This window comes from Pinus tabuliformis, chromosome 6 (assembly GCF_031772625.1).
Source record: "Pinus tabuliformis cultivar Carrire ecotype Pingquan chromosome 6, CPIR1, whole genome shotgun sequence".
NCBI lineage: Eukaryota > Viridiplantae > Streptophyta > Pinopsida > Pinales > Pinaceae > Pinus > Pinus tabuliformis.
This window is the reverse complement of record NC_142292.1, coordinates 71,466,776-71,481,720: the sequence shown is the minus strand read 5'-3', so window position 1 is coordinate 71,481,720 and position 14,945 is coordinate 71,466,776.

Sequence of the window (14,945 nt, the reverse complement as noted above, 5' to 3'; positions counted from 1 at the left end):
ACTGGAGCCCTTGGTGGGTTGAGTTACTAGTCCTGGAGCCTTGGTTGGACAAATGCTCTAGAGCCTAGCGGCAACTGTGGGCTGATTTACTAGTCCTGGAGCCTTGGTTGGAACAAACACTCTGGAGCCTTGGATGGTTGGGATAGGGGCAATCTGATAATGGTTTTGTGATGTATGATCGTGAGGTGGATTCATTGTTTAATGGGTTGAGGTGGATGGCCTCTGGAAGCCCTGGATGGTTTTGGATTGATGTGTTCTATGAGATGCCACATTCATGCTTGGAATATAGCACAGGGGTGAATGACTAAAGGGAGATTTGGCTCAACCATTCTACAGTCAGGTGGAACATGGAAGTCCCATCCCAGGTTTGGATTTGCATCATCAATATGAGGTTATTTCTACTTGTATTTCTATGAGAATTATATTGTTTATATGTGGATTATATGGTTGTGATTTCATTGGTATTTCTGTTGTTATTATTCTAGTTATATATATGTTTTATGATAGAAGCTATGTATGTCTCTCATCATGTTTTCACTGGTAAATGAATGAACAATGTATCTATGACCTAATTGATTAAATGGAAGTTTATGTGTTGAGGCATCAATGTTTCTTAGCAATTCTCAGCTAAGTATGAGACCCCTATGCTCAGATCTATTATTTACACCTGTAGATTACATATTCATGATATATTTGACGAAATGAATGTCATGGATAGTAGGGGTCCAAGCAACGTCTCATTCAAGTGATTTCTTTTACACTGTAATTTCCTTGTTATTTTATTGTTCTGAAGATGTGATTCAATTCTAGGCAGCGACTCTGGCTCTGGGCTTGAAAAAGTGGCTCAAATCCTACGGACGCTATCTCGTAGGCCTATGACAGCATCTGGAGGTCCCTAGACACTAGCATACCCATAGCATGAGAGTTCCCAGAGGTCAAGTTGTCCAAAATATCAGTGGGATCCAGGGGATGGTTGACAAAAAGGTTGGATTGGTTCCTGAGGGTCCTAATGCTAATGTTGAATGTCTGTATAGTGTGTTTCCGTCAGTTCCAATTCTTTAACGTGACTTAGGAGGTCAAATCATATCATAGTGGCCTCTCGTCGCATGTTTACCCTAGCTGGCTGGTTGCTTGGGTAGATGTGGTAGGAGGGTGTTACACTAGGTCACAAGGGAAGAAAATCAAAGACTGAATTAATCAACAACCTCAAGAGAAACAAGATCTGTTCCAGAGCCACAAAACAACCAGATACCTCACAAAGAAGATATGGAACCCAACTTCAAACACAAAAAGCTTCAAAATCTACAAAGCCTAGGTTGACATAAGCATTTCTCCATCAAAATGAAAGACACTAACAACAACAATTATCAAGGTGATTCCAAACCTCATAAAGATCAAGAAACTTCATACGTACGCAATTGTTTATAACAAAAAGCGTGTATATATAGAAAATTGAGGAAAAAAACCCATATCGGAAAGATCAGATTGAATGACCAAATCACTCAAGACTCAAGAAGGCTGGAAAAAATAAAGAAACATAAAAAATAAACCCAGATCAAAGAAAAATAACCCTTCTAAGAAATACTTGATCATATTCCCAGGAGAGTCGCGTATGGAATTTGAAATACAATTTTTTAGTATAAAGTCAAGTCTGCATGGGAAAGGGGATTGCCCAGGGCCATAAAACAGCATAAGGTCTATAAGAGTGTTGAATGATGTTATAATAGTCCTTTAGCATCTAGATCTGATCACCAACCAGGGAGGGCTAAGTGAGGTCTTGGCCCAAAGTGCTCATCAGAAAGGATGAGTGAGTACTTGCTAGTTGAGGTTTCAACATGTTGGCCTAGGAAGAGGCCTTGGGATTTAAGGAACAATCATTCTATAGGAGTGAGTCTTTATATGTTGATGACAATGCCATGCATTTGGTACCGCCCTGAATATACCCACTGGCAAATATAGTATATGATTATGCTAATGATAATTTGAAATAACTTTTCTTTAAAGAAATTTGTCAACTTAAGAACATTTATGACAATAATTATGAATACCTCCCTAATTAAGAGGGAGCATTGAATTTGTAACTATGTTCGGTATTCATAAAGTATATTTGGCCACTTGATGTACTTGTATTTATTATTGTAAAGTATATTTTAAATTCTAGAGGCAAAAGAAAAATTATTTTGAGTGAAAGTCTCATTGCGAATTTTAAAAGAAGAAATTTTGAATTGTAATTTTTGGCTCCAAAAATTTTCAAGTCAACCTCCCTCTAATTAAATTCGGCCCAGGGAAAAGGACACACCCATTCGACCCAATTGATCAATATATGAAGCAACTTGACCTCATTCTTCCTCCATCAATTCACACTTCCTCAAGGATACATTTTCTGGGCATCTCAACGAAGATCAAGAAGGACAACGAGGATGAAAAAGAAGAAAAATTGTGCCTCTTTCTCTCTCTCTCTCTCTCTCAAGCTTGCACATGTGGATATATTCTCTTTCTTATGGTTCATAATTTTTCTTACAAGTTCCATTGTAGAGGGACAAAATTCTAAGCAATTGTAGGGACCGGAATTTTGGGGTGACTAGCAGCGGTAGGAGGGTTCAAATTTTAGGTTAGATGAGGTAGAGTGAAATTATAGATCAGATTGAGAGGCTTGATTTGGAGGGATTGAATAGGTTTGACCATAGGTCTAGGTGTTTCTCTTATTGAACAAAAGAATTTTTCTATTGAGGCAGTTATTGGGTTTTTTCCCTTGGTGGGTTTTCCCAAGGTAAATCTTGTCTTCTCTTTGTGCATTGTAATCTCTATTGTTATACTGTTATTTTATGGTTGAACTTATGAAGTATAATTGTCGAATGATATATTGGAATAATCAAAAGAAGATCAAAATCAAAAGTAATTATCATTTTTTCAGAAATATTGTGTTAGTTTCTATTGCACTCAGAAAAGCAACATTTAGTGATGTGGAGGATGAAGTGCATAGACTCGTTAATGGTGAGGATAGAGATGAGGGAGACACAAATTTTTGGTTTCCTATCTTGGATCAAGCATTGAATGTCACTATGAAAAACATAACTCCATCAGCTTTTGCCAATTTTAGATGTATTTCTACAGAGTATCCAGAAGCTTTCCTCTTTGAGTTTGGCATTCTATGCCAAAGTTATAACTATGATGATGCCAAAAATTAAAATTGTTCCCGGTCACACTAAAATATTATTCCCTTAAATGGTTTATGGGACTTGGAGAATCCACTATTAGATCTTAGGACCAAATGAAATCTATTTTCCTTAAAAAATATCAAGAATATTGTAGGGCTAGAGATTCTCATAATGACATTTTTAAAATGCAATAGAATCCAAATGAGAATATTGGGGATTTCGTTGCAGACCTGGAATCAACGATGAGACTTGTAGGACCATTTTTTGAAAGAATTATTAAAATAATATATAGATGTTCTTAAGCCCCTCACAAAAATCCCCTATGCCTTATCCAACCTACCCCTAGTATCCACAATATCCTCCACCCTTACCATAACAATATACACCCCTATAGTAAAAAATAAGTGCACCTCAACCAATGGTTATGTGGCTACCACAATTGTTGATGACACAAAATCCCCCAAGATCAACCCAACTACCTGTACAAACCATGCCTAACCCAAATAACAAGCTAATTCATCCTATCCTTAACACAAATGTATAGATCTTTCCCACATATTTGGTCACCCCAGTGCCAATCCAAGACATCCATATCAGGTCAAGGAAGGTCTTAAAACCAAAATACACTAGCATTATCGTTGAGGAAGAAATTTCAAAGGAGCAGACTCTTGATCAAACTAATGACAATCAACTTGAGCAAATAATTACCCCCATTCAACAAATACCCTCTACTTCACAATCGCAACAAACTTAGGGAAAAAAGCCTCGAATCTCTATTCCACATATACAACAGCCCAAAACTCCTCCTTATCTCAAGAGATTAGTTGTATAAAACCCTACTACCCAAACAAAATTCGATCTAGAAGAAGAGATGAAAATTTTTGTGCCAAAATTCCCTTATTGCAAGAAATAAAATATGTTCCAATATATGCCAAAACTAGTAGGGAATTGTGTCTTAAAAACCAGGAAGAAAACACAGGGAGCCTCTTACCATTCAAGTGGTGGTACATTTAGTTGACTTAATGTCTGGAAAGATTGTGATAGAGAAATATGTGAACCCTAGAAATCTTGTGTTTACCATCTTCATCAACAATGTTTCTATAGCTAACACCCTTATCGATTTAAGGGTTGTCGTCAATATTATGACTATCCCAATAATGGAAAAATTGTGGTTGCAAAACCTTTTATCCACTCCCATTATATTATAACTTGCTGACAAATCTAAGGTTCAACCCATAGGAGTCCTGGATGAAATCAATATAACCTTGGATTCATGGTAATATCTCATGGATTTCTTTGTAATTCAACCCAAGACCACCATGGATGGTCACCCAATGATCCTTGGGAGATCATGGCTAGCCATAACTGATGCTTTTATTAGATGTATATCTAGAGAGATGACCATATTTGATGGGTTGGGCATGAAAAAATTGATTCTTTACCCACCATCCAAGGTCATATCAGAAGAATCCACTTGGGTGAGAGAAATGAAGACACAACACAAACTGTCTTGACTATTAAACAATCTAGAGAATTCAGAGAACTCATAGAACATAAAATGTTGGATCCATTTCTTTCCATAACTGAATGAACTAAGCCATCAAAATTTTCTTCTAATTTTGACCCTATTTTGAGTGCTTATTTTCAAGAAAATTATAACCTAACAAGTTCTTTGACCTACCCCTTATCATCCATTAGTGAAGATCTAGGTTCTTACAACATCCCTTTTGAAATAAGCCCTAGAAAAACTTTGAATATCAACCCTAATTTCAGTCAAATCAACAAGAACAAATGTTTTGAGTCCTAAAAGAGCAATTAGAGGCCTTTGTATTTGAATACCAGGACATGCATGGCATTACTCCTAGCACATGTGCACATCACATATATTTGCAGGAGAATGCTAAACCAGTCAGGTAGTCCTAATGCATATTGAGCCTTGCCTTAAAGGATATTATGAAAGAAGAGCCACAAAAACTGCCAGATGCAAACTTCATATACCCCATATCCAACAGCAGGTGGGTTCCCCACTTGTTTTTATACCCAAGGAAGTTGGTAAATGGAGAATTTGCATCGATTACCAAGAATTGAACAAGGCCACATTAAAAGATTATTTCTCACTTCCCTTTATCGATTAGATACTCAACACCTTAGCAAGAAAACACAACTTCTCCTTCATGGATGGTTTTAGTGGGTACAATCAAATCCAAATCACACCTGAGGACTAAGAAAAACCCACCTTTACCTATCCTTAGGGGACATTTTCATATAAGTTTCTACTATTTGGGCTATGTAATGACCCTACAACCTTCCAACATGCAGTGAATATTTTTCAACGTGATCCACAAATGCATTGAGATATACATGGATGACTTTTCAACCTATGGTAACACTTTCAAGGAAGCATTAAACAATCTTTAGAAAGTGCTAATTTGTTGTAGATAAGCTCATCTTTCCCTAAGTAATATAAAATGTCAAATGATTATGAAAAAAGGAATTGTCCTAGGACACCATGTTTATTTTGTAGGTATTAAAGTGCATTCCGTGAAAATCAAAGTCATCATGGATCTCCTAGTACCGTGCTCCCAAAAAGAAGTAAGGAGCTTCCTATGCCATGCAAGCTACTATAGAAGGTTTGTGAAAATTTTTGCAAAGATATTTTCACCCATGTATAAATTTTTAGCTAAGGATTTAGATTTTTTATGGGACTCAATGCCAAAAATCTTTTGAAACCTTGAAAGTGAAAGTGTCCACAACACCAATGTTGAGGGGACCAAACTGGTCCCTTCCTTTTCATATTTGTATAGACACTTTAGACACAACTCTGGGGCTATTTTAGGACAAAAAGATAATGAAGCATCCTAGGTAAAAAATAAAATTTTTAATAAGAACCTAGCATTAGCAGAACTCAACTACAAAGCCACCGAGAAAGAACTTATAGCCATTGTTCATGCTATTAATAATTTTTGACATTATATCACAAGCTATGAATTTTTTATAAACACGGATCATTCTACCATTAAATTTATAATGAATAAAATTGTTACTAATGGAAGAATTACGAGATGGTTGTTGCTATTGCAAGGATTCAACCTCACCATCATCAATAGGCTTGGTGAAGAGAACTTAGTTGCATATTTTGTTTCTTGAATTCACAATAGTAATGAAAGTAGCCTTGTTGATGATAGCTTCCCTAAAAAACACTTGATTGTTGTCTCTACTTGCACTCCTTAGTTTGCAGACAAAAAAAATTACTTAGCTACAGGAGGTTGCCACAACATTTGTCCTTGTGTAAAAAATAACAGATTGTGAAACTTAACATCAATTATTCTTGGATAGATAGAAGCCTTTTTCGTACTGGGCTAGATTTTATCATTAGAAGATGTGTACATGAAGATGAAATTTTTGACATCGTGAAATATTGTCATGATGGGCCATGCACAAGCCATTTTGCTGATAAGAGAACCGCATACAAAGTGCTCTATCAAGGGTACTATTGGCCCACATTAGTTAAATATGCAAAGAAATATGTCAATAATTGTGGCAGTTGTTATCGAATGGGAAATCCAACCAAAGTAGATGAGATGACCCTGTAGCCTCAAGTATTATCGAACCATTTGAACGATGGGCTTTAGACTTTGTGGGACCTATCTCTCATGCATCACGAAAAAATGGGTACATTTTAGTTTGCATAGATTACGTCACTAAATGGGTAGAATCCAAGTCTTTATATCAAGCTAGTAAAAAATATCTTATTGATTTTCTTTTCAAGGACATTTTTACTCATTTTGGTGTGCCTAGAGAAATCATAACAGATCATGGATCTCAATTCACATCGAAGGTGATGCATCCTAAAGCGAACAAAGTTCGTTCTTCACGTTAAATATTCCAGAAGACTTGGAATATAAAGATCCCCATTGAGATACAAGAATATATATTAAAATGTATGAGTAAGAATGATGTTACAATTGAAATTGAGGGCCTTCTTATATAACCTAGGCAAGTCTCCTTTTATGAATGGTCATGTCTCCTTAGACATGCCTCTTTGTTTAACTAATTATTATTTAATTACATATTATTATGATTATTATTTATTATCTATATTTATTAATTTTACATAAATTATATTCATAACCTAGCCTTCCTCCTCAAAAAGCTTTGTCCTCAAAGCTTACTGATAAAAAAACTTGATCTCTTTTTTGTTTCAAATGTCTTCTCATCTCGGAACTTTCATATTTGATTATACAAGTTGATATGATCCTTGGGGTGATATATAAAATTGTCGCACAGAAGAAGGATCTAACCATCCTAAATTAATTTTCTGTGGGATATTTCTATTACCGGAAACTTGTGATGAATTGTTATCACTGGAATGAGTTGTGAGTACTTCAGTATCCTTTCGAACATAATTTGTTGTTTATGTTCTGAATGGTACCTATACCTAGCTTGATTGAGTTTCCTACTTTCGTGATTCATATGTCGCTAAGGAATTCTTTTGGTTTGACTTTCCCTTATTAGGTGTGGCAATTTTTTATTTTCTTTTGGTACCACGGTTGTCGAGTTAGGTACAAAATCTTCATTTGGAATTTTCATCATCTGAATTGCAACATGTGAGTGTATTTTTCCTTCAACTGACTTACCCTGTTCTTGAGTTGTGGTATTGACTAATTCGATATTCGTTCCTTTATCTTCAACTGGATCTGTTACGACTGGTGACTTCAATACTTCCTCTTGAATATAATGTTCTAACTTGTTTTTTAACGACTTCTTGTCTTTTTTAAGCTTCTTAATTTGCCTTAGTAGTTTTTCACCATGGTTTTTAAGCTGATAAACTTCTTCATTTTTTTCAACAGTGATCTTGTCAACTTCCCTTTGCATATTTTGTAGTACTTTTTTACCTTCTTGAAAATTTACTTTTGAGATATCTAGTATATCTTCTAGTATTACTGAATTCGGCTTCACTGTAACATCTTTTAGCATTATTTTTTTCTTTTTGTAAGAAAATATCAAAAACTTATTCTTCGTATTCAAGATGAAGGAACCTAGGGTTTCCATCCAGGGTGAACCTAAAATAATGTCACCTTGATCGCTCCATAGATTTTGAACTGATATGAATGTATAATCTTCAATGTTTAATTGTAAATTGGTTATTTCATATTTTTTGTTGTTATAACAGTCTGATTTTTCGATTATATTTGACGCGGGAATCTCTAATTAGCTTGTGATTTTAGGTTTTATGTAATTTTTATCTTTGGCTGGCGAGATAGCGATAGTAACGTTTTTTCTTGCAATAGACCCTTTAATTCTAAATAGCACTAAAGCATAGTTATATGAAGTTTATAGGAATCATCCGACCTTCATTTCTGTATTAGGCTCCATTTTGTCTGTTGATATTTTTAAGTCAACAATAACTGGCCCATATATATATATATATATTAATGATTTTTTGTACTTCAATTTTTTTTTTATTATTTTAATTTAATAAATTAATTAAATAATTATTATATAACTTTATTATAATGAATTTATATGATAAAGTGTATAATAATAAACTATTTAACACTATGTTATATACTTTCAATATATATAATTCAAACTATAGTGGCTATAGGGAATGGATAGGACGGTCTAAAGTTTGGTTGGAAGAAGCACGTACGGCAGTGGAATAAAAAAAGGGCAATGAATAGTGTTAACGGGCCAACCAAATTGGAGCAGATGTATTAGAGTGTTGAGAGAATGGTGGACTGTGAGATGGAGGTGCAGACGACAAGAATTGTCGGGAGTGAAAGGCGACAAAGGGTGTATGGGGCACAAGACGTTGGGGGTTTCTGTGCAGTCGAGAAAAGGAAGTTGGAGGAAAAGGTAGAATGCGATTGTGCGCAAGCGGTAGTGGCTAGTAGCGACTAACTTCACAAAAACAATAGTGGTCGTCGGCAACAGTTTCTATAGGGGTTATGGGTCAGAGGCAACTGCTCACTAGTTATGTCGTTGGTCATCGAGTGGCGTGGTTTACCGTTTGTTAAAGCATAGAGGATGAAGTAAGTTGGCTGCAAGTAGATGCAGACAAAAAACAACGGGGACAAGGTGAGATTTCAACGACCAGGGAAACTGTAGCAAGGGACGAGGTTGTGGTTGACTGGAACAGACGACGACTAGAGCAACTTCAGATCAATGGTGTTGGCGGTGTCACTGTGTTGGATGACAAAGGTTAATAGTGTGCAGTGGAAGGTGTCGTGAGTGTATGGTCAGCAGAGCAGGGACAACCAGAGGATGCTGTCAGGTAGTTGTGGCTTCAGAATTGACGTCTGTCGACGAACGCGGGGAGGAGCATCGTTACAACAGTGTGGCCTCTTGTATAGGCAGCGACAAAGTTGATGTTACTACAATGGAGCCTTAGGTAAGTCACTTTACTCTTTAGTTTCATTTTGTATATACTTTTTTTTTATTTGATTTTTTTTTTGGACTTTATATTTCAATCGGTCTTTTATGTGCTTCTCTCTTTTTTTTATAACTCTTTTTTTTCTTAATAATTTTTTTTTCAATGTCTCTCTCTTTCTTTCTTTTTTCTTTTTTATTTCCTAAATTTTCCTCTTTATATATATATATAATTTTTTTTTTTTATTTTTTTTTTAATCTATTTTTTCTTTTTTTAATGGCCAAGGGATAATTGGTGAAAATGGAGAAACTCCAAAATCTTGTAGCGAAACACTTTAATGAAAAAGAATTTGATGAATTTTGATGGCCAAAGACCTAGATTAGAGATCGAGGCTCTTGTGCAACGGTTGAACAACCAGAGGATCGAACAACTATGATACCAAATGAAGCGAACAAAGTTCATTCTTCACGTTAAATATTCTAGACGACTTGGAATATAAATATATCCATTGAGATACAAGAATATATATTAAAATGTATGAGTAAGAATGATGTTACAATTGAAATTGAGGACCTACTTATATACTCTAGGTAGGTGTCCCTTCATGAATGGTCGTGTCTCCTTAGACATGGCTCTTTGTTTAACTAATTATTATTTAATTATATATTATTATGATTATTATTTATTATCTATATTTATTAATTTTACATCAATTATATTCATAACACAACCCCTTGTTCAATAGTACCAAATCAATGACAGGAAGTCCTCACCTTTTCATCTACAGGAAAACAAGCAGGTCGAGTCAACAAACAAAGTGTTGGAATCTATCCTCACTAAAACTGTCTAATTGCATAAAAAAAACTAGGTAGGCAAACTTTCAACGACATTTTGGGCCTATAAGACTACTTGGCGAACCACTACATGGTTTCAACGACATTTTGGGCCTATAAGACTATTGTTGGGTTGTGTTATATTCTTTCCACATAGTTAACAAGGGGCAGCGCCCCAGAAAATTTTGGTTTTGGAGCCTATGTTAGGTTGGGCGAACCCACCTATGGTTTTGTGCATGATTTCGCACATGTTTTTGGACGCGATGGTTTTCAGTCCATGGTTTTGGACGCAATGGTTTTCGGTCCATGGTATTGGATGCTTCAACATGTATAAATATGTATTGTAACATTGAAAGGAACATAATGAAAAATCAAGCTGGTAGTCCTGGTTTTGGGATCCAGGGGAAAAACTCTGTGTATATGTGTTTTATGTGTTCTGCTCTCGCATTATTTATTTTCTGTGTTTTAGAATTCGTATGCAGGTAATTTCTGTACGGGGTTAAAACCTACATTTGGTATCAGAGCAGTTTTGGCTTCAAGGGGACGCCTTTGTGGCTGAGGGGTTTTGCTCAGGCCTGTGGTAGACCTTGTTCAGTGGGAGATCTACGAGATCGATTCTAGTGGTGAAACAAGATGGCGAGCAGTGGAAAGATAGAGATCGAGAAATTTAATGGTCAGAGTTTTGAGTTGTGGAAACTCAAGATTGAGGATTTGTTGGTGGATAAAGATCAGTGGATCGCGGTAGATCCAGGTACTAAACCAATGGGAGTGTCCGATGAAGAATGGAAAAAGTAGGATCGGAAGGCAAAGAGCACAATACAATTGTGTGTCTCAGATTCAGTATTGTTGAATGTATCCAGGGAAGCTACGGCGAAGGATTTTTGGGACAAGTTAGGGACTTCGTACCAATCTAAGTCTCTGGTGAATAAAATATTCCTGCAAAAAAATCTGTATAACCTAAGGATGAAAGATGGAGACTTGGTGACGGAGCATCTGAACGCATTTAATACTATGGTAAGTCAGTTAGCGTCTGTTGATATTAAAATTTCAGATGAAGATAAGTGCATCAGTTTGTTGTGTTCTCTACCAGATTCGTGGGATAGTTTGGTTATTGCAATAGGTAGCAATGCAACTGCCTTGCAATTTGATGAAATATTCTCAGCCTTGCTGACAGAGGAGATGAGACGGAAAAATATGGAGAGCCAGAATGGTGATGCCTTGTCTATACGAGGATGGTCCCAGAACAAAAACAAAAATAAGTCATCAAGTGGGAGATCTAAATCTCCAGGAAAACCTGTAAAGGTGGTGTGCTGGAAATGTGGAAAGGAAGGGCACTTCAAAAAGGACTATAAATCTAAAGCTCCTGACAAAGGAAAGGGATCTGATGATGCTCCTTCTGCAGAGGCGAAAACCACCTCAGATGAAGGTGGGGATGTGTACTTGGCTTCTTCAAGTACACATGTAGATCATGAGGCATGGTTGATTGACTCAGGTGCATCCTTTCACTTCACTCCCCATAGAGAGTGGTTCTGCGAGTATGAGAAATACGATGGTGGTGATTTCTTCTTAGGGGATGATAGGAAGGCTAGAACCGTTGGCTGTGTAAAAGTAAAGTTGAAATTGCAAGGTGGAAGAGTTAGAACACTTCCAGGTGTTTTGCATATTCAAGCATTGGCCAGAAATCTGATTTCTGTAAGCAAGCTAGATGATGCAGGTGTAAAAATAGTATTCGATAAGGATACCTGCAAGATGGTTCGGGAGCACTAGTATTGATGCAAGGAGTTCGGATTGGAACTCTGTACAAGCTGCAAGGTAGCACTGTTATTGATGGTTGCAATAGTTCTGTGGTTCCTGAAAGTGGAGCAGAAGATCTAGTGATCTCTTGAGAGAAGACCATGTTGTGGCATCAAAGGCTTGGACATATTGGAGAGAAGGGCTTTCAAATACTTCATGGTAAAGATATGGTAGAAGGTATGAGTAATAGCTCTTTGGATTTTGATTTCTGTGAAAATTGTGTATATGGGAAGCAGAATCGGGTGAGTTTCCCCTCTGGTAGTAAGAGGGCGAAACAAATATTAGAACTTGTGCACAGTGATGTGTTTGAACCTGTGAAGGTTCCATCACTTGGTAAGTCTATGTACTATGTATCATTTATAGATGACTTCTCAAGGAATACATGGATATATTTCCTTATGAAGAAATCTGAAGCCTTTGGCAGATTTAAAGAATTTAAGGCTCTCGTGGAAAATCAGACAGAGAAGAAGATAAAGGTGCTGAGGATAGATAACAGTGTAGAGTTTTGCAACAAGGAATTTGAAGAATTCTGTAAGAAGTGTGGTATAGCATGACATAAGACTACTCCATATACACCTTAGCAAAATGGAGTTGCAGAAAGAATGAATAAGGCGTTGATGGAAAGGGAAAGATGTATGCTCAGTGGTGCTGGGTTAGGATAGGAATTCTGGGTAGAGGCGGTGGATACTGCATGTTACCTGGTCAATAGGTCACCTTCATCAGCATTGGAGGATAATACTCCACAAGAGGTATGGACTGGTAAGAAACCCTCTCTTTCACATATGAGGGTATTTGGATGTGATACATATGTACATGTTCCAAAGGAGAAACGAACCAAGTTGGATAGTAAATCTGAAAAGTGCATATTTATTGGGTATAAGGATGGTTTAAAAGGTTATAAGCTTTGGAACCCAGTCACACGGAAGGTTGTGTACAGTCGAGATGTGGTGTTCAGAGAGGTAAAAGATGTTATTAAACATGAATTCCAACCAAAGGAACCTGAGAAGATAGAGTTTGAGCTAAAGGAGGAAGAATCGGACTCTACAACAGAGGAGGAATCAGAAGATGAAGAGCCACAAACTCTAGCTGTGAGAAGATCAGTTTGAGAAAGAAGGAAGCCAAAAAGGTATAGTCCATCTTATTTTTGTTCAAATTTTTCTTTGTCTGTTACTGATGATGATCCCAGCACTGTGAAGGAAGCAGTGGATTCAGAGGATGGAAAACTCTGGAAAGAGGCCATGGTTGATGAAATGGCATCTTTGCACAAAAATGAGGCTTGGGATCTGGTGGAGTTGCTGGTTGGAAGGAAACCCATGGGCAGCAAATGGGTGTTCAAGAAGAAGACAAATGCAGAAGGAAAGTTGGAAAAATACAAAGCTCGGTTGGTAGCAAAACGTTATTCCCAGGTGTCGGGAATTGATTTTGGTGATATTTTTTCTCCTGTTGCCAAGGTAACTTCTATTAGATTACTTTTATCTGTTGCTGTTGCTTTTGATTTTGAGGTAGAACAGATGGATGTGAAGACAACATTTCTTCACGGGGATCTAGAAGAGGAAATATACATGAAGCAACCTGAAGGCTTTGCGGTGAAGGGTAAGAAAGAACTGGTATGTAAGTTAAAGAAGTCTCTATATGGGTTAAAACGATCACCAAAGATGTGGTATCAGAAATTTGATACATTTATACAGGGACTTGGCTTCACCAAAAGCAAAGCAAATCACTGTGTGTATTTTAAATTAATTGGTGACCGTGTTATTTATCTGGTCTTGTATGTGGATGATATGTTGTTGGTTGGAAATGACAAAGAAGTTATCCAGGATTTGAAGACCCAATTGTCCTCCAATTTCGACATGAAAGATCTTGGTGCTGCAAACTATATTTTGGGCATGGAAATTGAAAGAGATCGGGCAAAGAGGAAGCTCTGGTTAAACTAGAGGAAGTATGTCGAGACAATACTGCAGAGGTTTAATATGCAGGATAGTAAACCAGTGAAGGTTCCTATTCCTGTAGGTGTGAGGTTATCTGCTAAACAGTGTCCCAAGACACAAGAAGAGGAAGAGGAAATGTCCCGTGTTCCATATGCAAGTGCAGTCGGTAGCCTGATGTATGCAATGGTTTGTACTAGACCAGACATTGCACATGCAGTGGGAGTATTGAGCAGGTTTATGTCAAAACCAGAAAAGGAGCATTGGACAGCAGTGAAGCAGGTTTTCAGGTATTTGTGTGGCACTAGTGATTATGGTTTGTGGTACCAAGGAAGACCAGGATTGGATAGAGTGTTGGATATTCATGGCTTTGTTGATGCAGACTGGGCTGGAGATCTGGATCAAAGAAGATCTACAAGTGGGTATGTGTTCAACCTATTTGGAGGTGCAGTTAGTTGGATGAGTAAGAAACAATCTGTAGTGGCACTATCGACTACAGAGGAAAAATACATGGCAGCCACTCATGCAAGCAAGGAAGCAGTTTGGTTGCAGAGATTGTGTTCAAGTATGGGGTTAGCACAGGAAGCTATAAGGATAGACTGTGACGGCCAAAGTACAATTTTCTTGGCAAAGAACCCTGCATATCATTCTAAGACAAAGCACATTGATGTTCAGTATCACTTTGTGAGGGATATGATAGAAGACAAAAATGTGTTGTTGGTAAAGGTGGACACTTTGAAGAATACTGCAGATGCATTGACAAAATTTGTGAGCTCTGAGAAATTCTCTTGGTGTAGAGAGACAATGGGAATTTCAGGGTTGGAAAAATGACTAAGTTCTCTTGTGGCCCCCTGTGGAAAGA